The sequence below is a fragment of the Gavialis gangeticus genome, unplaced genomic scaffold, assembly GCF_001723915.1.
Source record: "Gavialis gangeticus isolate Ggan-Ray unplaced genomic scaffold, GavGan_comp1, whole genome shotgun sequence".
NCBI lineage: Eukaryota > Metazoa > Chordata > Crocodylia > Gavialidae > Gavialis > Gavialis gangeticus.
The window spans coordinates 6,052,201-6,059,141 of record NW_017729017.1 but is presented as its reverse complement, the minus strand read 5'-3'; the positions used below and the strand labels follow the sequence as shown (position 1 = coordinate 6,059,141).

General features: G+C 46.7%; 2 long non-coding RNA genes across 2 annotated transcripts in view; one reads left to right on the top strand and one right to left on the bottom strand.

Moving 5' to 3' along the window:
- The window catches only part of LOC109294622, a 6,853-nt gene extending 6,688 nt beyond the window's left edge, over positions 1 to 165 (bottom strand). The window contains exon 1 of the long non-coding RNA XR_002096587.1: positions 38 to 165. This is a non-coding gene — a long non-coding RNA (uncharacterized LOC109294622). The remainder of the gene's footprint in view (positions 1 to 37) is intronic.
- Positions 1 to 5,946, top strand: part of LOC109294621 — a 23,715-nt gene extending 17,769 nt beyond the window's left edge. Inside the window, exons 2-3 of the long non-coding RNA XR_002096586.1 lie at positions 5,503 to 5,512; positions 5,934 to 5,946. This is a non-coding gene — a long non-coding RNA (uncharacterized LOC109294621). The remainder of the gene's footprint in view (positions 1 to 5,502; positions 5,513 to 5,933) is intronic.
- Positions 5,947 to 6,941: the final 995 nt, after the last annotated feature.

Here is a 6,941-nt window from a genome sequence, read left to right as displayed (position 1 = left end):
TACATAAGACTGCCATCAAACCTGACACAACACAGACCTAACACCCTAACCTGCCACAGGTAAAGCAGGGGAACCATTGCAGCCAATGTCCTGCTTCTATAACAGGCTGTCAATATATGCTCAAGAAATCTCAGGTAGAGGGCTGCACCCCCTACCACAGAGGACAGCAAAGTCCCCAGCCCTGGCTGTAGCCATCACCTAATGCCTCCGAGGGAGGCTTAAAAACACCCTGGCATGTAACATAGGCAACCAGCAAAGCCCAGAGCATGGGAAATATGTTAGCATAGCTATCCTTAGGTTATCCGTGATCAATGGCTATCCAACCTCTTCTTGAACACCTCCAGTGATGGAGAGTCCACAACTTCCCTAGGCAGTCTATTCTACTGCCTCGCTATTCTAACAGTGAAGAAGTTTTTCCTGATATGCAATCTAAATGTATCTTGCTGCAAATTCAAGCTGTTGGTTCACATCCTCCTCTCTGCAGCAATAAAGAAAAGGTGCTTTTCCTCTTATTTATTGGAGTACTTAAAATATTTGCAGACTGCTATCATGTCCACTCTTAAGTGCCTTTTCCACAAGCTGAACATGCCTTGCTCCTTCAGCCTCTCCTTGTATGACTTACTTTCCAAGCCCTTTATTATCTTTACTGCCTGCCTCTGGACCCTCTCTAACTTCACATGCTTTTTAAAATGTGGAGCTCGGAACTACACACAATACTCCAAATGAGGCCTAACCAGTTCCAAGTAGAGAGGTACTATCATAGAATCATAGAAAATTAGGGACCTCAGGAGGTCATCTAGTCCAACCCCCTGCTCAAAGCAGGACCATCCCCAACTAGATCATCCCAGCCAAGCCTTTGTCGAGTCGGGTCTTAAAACCTCCAAGAATGGAGGTTCCACAACCTCTCTGGGTAACATGTTACAGTGTTTTACTACCCTCCTAGTGAGAAAGTTCTTCCTAATATCCAACCTAAAATTTCCTTGATACAACTTGAGACCGTTGCTCCTTGTTCTGCTGTTTGCCACCACTGAGAACAGTCCAGCTCTATCCTCTTTGGAATCACCTTTCAGGTAGTTGAAGGCTGCTATTAAATCCCCTCTCAGTCTTTTCTTCTCTAAACTAAACTAGTCCAGTTCCCTCAGCCTCTCCTCAGAAGTCATGTGCTCCAGCCCCCAAACCATTTTTGTTGCCCTCCGCTGAACTCTCTCCAATTTGTCCACAATAATACTATAACCCCCATGTCTTGCCCCTAATGCTTCTATTGATGCATCCCAAAATTGTATTCACCTTGTGTGAGGCTGCATCACACTGCAGACTCATATTGAGTCTGTGATCTTTCAGGACTCCCAGATCCTTTTTTATAGTGCTGCCATCCAACCAGGTATCTGCCATTTTATATTTGTGCTTTTGATTATTCCTCCCAAGGTGTAGCACCTTGCATTTCCCCACATTGAACATCATCCTATTAGCTCTAGCCCAGCCCAGCTTTCCAATCTGTCAAGATCCTTCTGAATTGCACTTCAATGTGTTCACAATCCTTCCCAGTTTTGTGCCAGCCACAAACCTGCTCAAGAAGCTTTCTATACCAGCATCCAAATCATTAACAAACATATGGAACAGCACAGGGCCCAGGACAGACCCCTGTGGGACTCCACTCAAAACCTTCTGCAATTCTGATGTGGATCCATTAATAATTACCCTTTGCTTGTAGCTCTTGAGCCAGTTACCTGTTCACCTACAGTAGTTTTGTCCAGTCCACATTTCTTCAATTTGTTTATGAGAAGTTCATGTGGGACCTTGTCAAAAGCCTGGCTGAAGTCCAGATACACTATATCCACAGCATTCCCGTCATCCATCCAAGTAGTTACTTTGTCAAAATAGGAGTTCAGGTTTCATAGTTCATAGATGTTAGGGGCTGGAAGGGACGTTTGACATTATCTGTTTTTCATAAATCCATGCTGGCTGCTTGCAATCAGCTTTTTCTCCTCCAGATGCTTGCAAAGAGCTTTCCTTAGGATATGCACTAATAACTTCCCAGGTATTAAGGTAAGGCTAACTAATCTGTAGTTTCCCTATTTCTCCTTTTTTTAAAGAGGGACACTATGTTGGCCCTTTTCTAGTCCTTCGGTACCTGGCCTGTCTCCCACAACTTCTTGAAGATCATTGCCAAGGGCTCTGAGATCTCCTCTGCCAGTTCCTTCAAGACATGAAGTTCGTCTGACCTTGCTGACTTGAATTCATTCAGACCCATCAAAAGCTCTCTGACCATGTATTTTGTTGTCTCATCCCTCAGCCTGCCCCCTTCTGTATCCAAATAATCCATATTAGGTGTCTGGCTGCAGCTTAATTTTTTTGTGAAATCTGAGGCAAAGTAGCTACTGAGTAGCTCTGCCTTCTTTGCATCTTCTCTTAAGAGCTGCCCCTGGCTTGTTAACAGTGGACCCACAGTTTTCTTGGTCCTACTTTTCTGGCCAACTTACTTATAGAACCTCTTCTTGTTGTTCTTAATTTCCTTTGCCAGGTGCAGCTCATTCTTTATCTTTGCCTTCCTGATTTTGTCCCTGCAGGTTCTGACTATTTCCTCGTATGCGTCCTTGCTGACCTGCCCATTCTTCCATCATATGCCCAATTCCTTTGCAAGCAAAATCCCAGCACATCTGCCTCAGTTCTTCTCCTCTGCCCACTCACACACTCCCTACCATCCCTGCAAGAACTCCTCCTATATTGGCTCTCACAACAGTTTCATCAGGATGGGACAGATGGTTCTTGGGGTCTCAGGCAAACTCTGACCACCAAGTAGTAGACATGCTGGAACAGGGCAGAGGTTAGGCAGCTAGAAGCATCTGACAGGATAGCCTTGCAGTTGGAGGGGTCTAAACACTGTCAGGAAGGGAGAAGTAGAGGGCTATTTCAGAAGCTGGTGGGGGCACTGGCAGCTGTCATCAGTCAGTATGAAAGAGCAGGACTGGCAAGTTTCTATGGAAGGTTCACAGCAAGGCAGCTTTTAAGGGAGGTTAGAGGTATTTGTAGAGAGAAACTGGTAATAAAACAGTACACCAAAAAGATAGGCCTTTATGCACATGTCCCTGTAGCACACACTGTATTGGGCTCTTCCTGCACTACTCAGAGCTTTAAACCATGTGTATTACCCAGTGACCTTAATCACCATATAGTATAAGCTCAACATGAAAGCAATGAAAGCATGATAGCATATCTACAGTGCCTTCAAAACAGGGAATAAATTCAGCCTCACAAAGCCCCAAAGAGGTGTTAATATTTCCATTTCATAAATGGGGAAACAAAGGCATGGAGAGGACATGTGACTTTCCCAAGGTCACATAGGAATCCACAGCAGAGCCAAAAAGAGACTCCTGAGAGGAAAGATGGTCCAGGGGTTTGGAATATTAGTTTACTGTTTGAGAAACCTGGGTTCAACTTATGTGACTTGGAGCAAGTCATTTCTCATCCGTATGCCTCATTTTTCCCAATCAACTTCTCAGAGCCCTTGTGAGAATAAAACTATTATAGACCATTAGATCTGAAGAGGATAGTGAGGCAGAAATCTCCAAGAGCACCATCCTGCTCTTTGTCTTCCCCATGAGAACATCCCTTTCTCTGGAAAGACAAGCTACCAAACACCATTTAGTAGCCAGACATGCATTGGTTTCTTTCGTGAACCTGCACTTCCAGATTCCAGGGCCACCTACACTGAACTTGTAGGGTCTGGTGAGAAGAGAAAGCAAAAGGAGCATGGGAGTTGCCTGGTGAAAGACTCTCAGAGAAATGGCACTGGAGTCTCACTGGAAATTTTTCTTCAAAACCCTAGGACTACACTTTTTTGGAACAGAAGCACAGATTTGGCAAAAATGAAAATGTAGGTTCCCATCCCACTCATTTTGACAAACAATGCTAGCACTTAGTGCACAAGTGGATTTTTTCAAGCTGTTAATACATCTTGATCTTTAATTAATACAATGGCATAGATGTGAGAATACAGAAAACATTATAATATGTTACATATGCAATTGCATAACATAGGTCTACATGAAATTACAGCAGCATTGCAGAGGAGTCCAGTAATTGTGTATGCAAATAACCAGAACTGGAAATTGGCATGCACAATCAGGATAACTGAACACATAAATGAGGCATGAAATTGCACTTGCATTTTGCGCACACAAAGATATGGCTAACTGTGTGGAATTCTTTCCCCTTCACCTTGCCGACAGATTTCAAAGTGAAGTAATTAAGGAGGCATTGCTCTCTTAGACCTGAAAGTAAAGGGGAACTAGAATAGAATTAAAAGAAAATAGGTCATGAAAGCTTATTTACTTGTTAGAATATAATCAAGGGGATGAAAAAATGTAAACTGCAATTGCAAGCTGGCTTTCAGCCTTCAGAGTCAGTAGACCTGACTAGGAGTATTAAATAACAGTCCGTGCCTTGAGATAGCCTGCCTGATACACCAAATTGAACATCTCACTACTTCATTTGTTGGGAATGAGAGCTGGTCACATGAACCACTGTACTGAGCCAAACTAATTCCTGACGTAAGTCCACTGAAGTCAATAGCAATTCACTACGGAAGAGCCTGCCCTGTGGTCCTTGTCTCTATACCACTAGGTTGCAGGTAGGAATTTGCTGCTAGGAATTTTTTCTTTTTTCTTTTTTCTTCTTTAGCTGTTGAGAGGGCTCAGTCAGGATGGAGAAATTTAGTTTGGGATTGCAAGAAAAATATACAACTTTGATTGTCCAGGAAGAAGCTATTCATTTAAAAAGCTGTAAAGGGCTTTGTCAAAAATAAAAAGAACAGCAGCTAATTTCATTAAAACCAAGCATTTGATAGGAACAATCCACAGCTTTCTGCAAATATCTATCTGCCTTTGCAGCTGTTACTGCATTTCCAGAACCGATTTACCGTTTGTGATTACAGAGAGAGTCTGACAAATTGAAATGAGAAACTAGGCAGAGGACAATCAAGATGAGGACATGAGATTTCAGCCTTACAAAACACCAGAGATAACTATGAATTAAAAAAAAAAGGTGTTGTAGTATTCCAGTCAATCAGTGCAAGGGACAAGGAGAGATGGGAGGCTACATGGATTGATGAATAATGGAAGGGAAACTTAGGAGGCTGTGGAGAGTCATGGGAGAAAAAGAGGGACAGTACCAAATTGAGAAAGGACATTTCCTGACAGCTGCTTAGATCCCAGGTTCACTGTCTTATATATATTCAAAACCAAGCAGTCCAACTAGTGACCCATGGGCCACATGCAGCCCAGGAAATGTTTTGCTGAGGCCCCTCGGCTCCAGTGCAGCTCCTGCTCCCCTCATTGATCAAGCTGTAACAGGAACCAGAATCTCCATTTTCCACCTCCAGCTTCTGCCTTCTGCACCTCCCCCAGGGGACGAGGTGGTGCAGTGCAGTGCTGGGAGTTGAGGGTGAAGCTGCAGCCATGCAAGTATGCAGCATAGCAGTGGGGGAGAGGGGTACCTGCAAAGGCAGGGGTGTGTAGGGAGTGCCTACACAGGCATAGTACAGCAGGGTAGGGGCATCCATATGGGGTGCACCCCAGGACCCATGTCCCACACTGGTGCAGCCCCATGACATGCGGCCCTAGATTGCTTAAAAGTTGTGTAGCCTTGGTTTAGAAGACAATGAGAAAGGAAAGTAGACTAAGCTAGATCTGGTCTGGTATACTTTTGGAAAACAAATAGAACATAACTGTATCTTGACTGACCCCAAATCATTCCCCAGGATTTGGCCCAATTCAAGGTATAGCTAAGCCTTGTCTATGCAAGAAGTCCTAGCCATCCTTTACCTTACCTAGGGAGTCACACTTACACCAAGGGAGGGATCACTGGGGTGGGTGTGTCTGGGCCGTATCTAGCCAAGTTCTTTCAAACACAGGTTGGGGATAGAGCAATGGGAGGCAACCTTTTTGGAAGATGTGCCAAAAATTATCTCTGCATCCTCCCCAAGTGCCACTCTGATCCTCTTCCCCTGCCCGACTGGCTGCTCTGATGTTTCCTGCCCTGTGCTCCCAGCCCAATCTGCTTCTCTGTTTTCTGGTCCCTGCCCTATCTGCCACTGTGCTATTTACCCTCCCCTTGGTCTGCCCCTTGCCACACATGGAGGCTACCCATGCCAGTTGTGGCAAACAGGCTGCAGGTTGGCCACCCACAAGTTAGAGGGGACCTGCCTTTTATAGGCAAGGGCTGTAGAAGCTCTGCCCCCAGTAGATGCAGTTTGCCTGTGCTCTGAGTGGTTCCTTCTCCTGATGAATGAAATCCCCAGTGCCCATAGAAATGCCACCCCTGAGAGGGTGGGACCCACACAGGCCCTGCCCAGACAGGGCAGGGTGCCAGATAGGCCCTGCCCCATGAAGTGATCAGGCATGAAAGGTGCCCCAAGGCTTTTAAGCCTTGTGTGGGTTGTGGGGAAGGAGGCAGAAGTCCCCTGGCAGCCTCTGAAGATCAGTGATGGTGCCCGGCTACCCCAGCATCAGGAGGAGCACCAAGTCCTCCTCAAGGGAGAGCTGTGATGGGCCAGGATGGAGCGGGGAAGCCGGTTCACAGTGACTGGGGAATTTGGATTCGTTGTGACAGGAGCCGAGCCCGGGGGCAGAGGAGGCAGCAACACAGTGTCTGGGGGGTGGAAAGAAATGGGGCAGGGAGGACGGATGGATGGAGGCAGCAACCAGAGGGCATGAAGGGAGCCGAGAAAGGGCCCGAGGGGGGCAGCAGTGAGCGGGTGCAGGGCAGAGACCCTTGGCCGGAGGCTGCCAGCGGGGACAGACGGGGCGAGGACCGGGAGGAGGGAGGCGCGCGGGCGAGAGGGGGAAGAGCCACGGGGGCAGCAGGGCCGGGGCCGGCTGGACGCGGCGGTGCGGGGATGGGGACGGGGATGGGGATGCTGCGGCGAGGCCGGGCCGCGGCCG